Raw genomic sequence first — 1,769 nt, forward strand, 5'->3', positions numbered from 1 at the left:
TCATTTCCGACAGACAATAGATTTTTTATTCGGGGAACTCTAGCGAAAAACTTTTCTTGCCACTGTTATGTTTTTATTTCATCATCCTATGCAGGATTTCATCGGCTTTCATTTGAGCCAAAAACGGTGATCCTAGGCCAAAAAGTTTTCAAGAAAAATGCAAAAAACCATGGTGTATCCACGCCATGTCATGACTGTAAGGCAGTTTCCTGCCTTCCTCTAAGCTACTGCACGTATTTCACCAATTCTTTGTATATTAGATATGCGCACTATATTTACATGATTCACTGTCACTATTTTTTATAGCTGAATACTCACATTTGGTGCAGGGTAGAGGCAGTGTAGTTAGGGTTAGCAAAAAACACACTTATTTTGGAAAAGCCCAACCCACCTGGGTTTATCAGTTTTTTTTTTTCACAAAATACCCCCCAAAAAAAAGGGCAGAAGTTTTTTTTTTTTTCAAAGTTTACCTTAAATTCATATAAAATAATGTTTCCGCTATACATAATTTATGAATACCCAATAGAAACTTAGTTTTTCACACAGTTATTTGAATGAAGGAAATGAACACAACTATGTTTTGACCTGTTTGACTGTTATCCTTGGGCTGCCTGTTACACAGCACAACATGCTTCAACATGAGAGATTTGAGAGCACTGCACAACTCATGACCTGGAAAAGATCAGTCCACACTACACTATAGTAAAAGGAGTCATTTGCCTTGCTACTCTCCATTCTTTGGTAATTATACAGTATATACTTGCATTTCTCAATCTTCTAATTATTATTGAAAATTCTGTGGCATAAGTGATTTCACACATTATCTTAAGAGTAATAATAGCTTTTGGTAACCAAATACCTAAGCCTATAAAATACATCTATTTTAAACAGAAAGCAGTGTTTATATCTCTATAGAACTATTGATATTTGGTAATGATATGAGACAATATATAGTTTAAGTTAACTCCAGTAATGATTACTGTTATATAACAAATTTACCCCACTCTTTATTATAACTAAAAACAACATCTATCAAAAAAAAAAAAAATGGACAGGTAGTGCTGGCTGTAAAGTGGATGTAAAAAAACTGAACCTGCTGAGTTGGAAAGCAATGTAAAAATATTCTTAAGATAAAGAAAACTTTGACCTGATTTTTTTGAAACTGCAATAAGGAACAATGTTATTATTTTTCAGGAAATATTACTATTTCATGTTGGTAAGTCATACCACGTTGAGTACACCGCTTCCCATTCGATCAGCGAAGTTAAGCAACGTTGGGTCTGGTTAGTACTTGGATGGGTGACCGGACCGCCTGGGAACACCAGATGCTGTTGGCATCCCTACGTCAAGTGGGGTTGGTGGAGGATTAGTGCCCCTCCCTGTAAAACAATTAACTCTCAGCCCTTGGCCACCCTGTCTGGGATACATGGCGTCTGGCAATGAATGAATGAATGAAAAAGTCATTTAGAAGTGAAGTGTCATTTTTATTTTATCACTGAGGCAAAGAATTGCATTCTTATTTGAAAAAAAAAAAAAAAAAGGTTTCTGTTATATTGGTTGGGTAACATGACAAGAATCTTAATTTACTGTGACACAAAAGTATTATCATGTCAAATGAAAAGGATACTGGTTTAAAAGCTATTAGAAAAACAGAAGTATTATGAATAGTTTTGAAAAAAAATCAAAGAACAACATTCATATTTGCAAAGAGCATGTTTTATGTTGGTGATGAGAAATATAATAAGCTTTTTTTTTTTTTTTTTTTTTTT

At 33.8% G+C, this 1,769-nt stretch overlaps 1 pseudogene; it reads left to right on the plus strand.

Annotated features, from left to right (window-relative positions):
- Positions 1-1,212: 1,212 nt before the first annotated feature.
- LOC145418364 (5S ribosomal RNA) lies at positions 1,213-1,337 on the plus strand (annotated as a pseudogene).
- The last annotated feature ends 432 nt before the right edge of the window (positions 1,338-1,769 follow it).

Source organism: Coenobita brevimanus, chromosome 113, assembly GCF_032717465.1.
Source record: "Coenobita brevimanus isolate Jiangsu-jjx chromosome 113, ASM3271746v2, whole genome shotgun sequence".
Classification (NCBI taxonomy): Eukaryota; Metazoa; Arthropoda; class Malacostraca; order Decapoda; family Coenobitidae; genus Coenobita; species Coenobita brevimanus.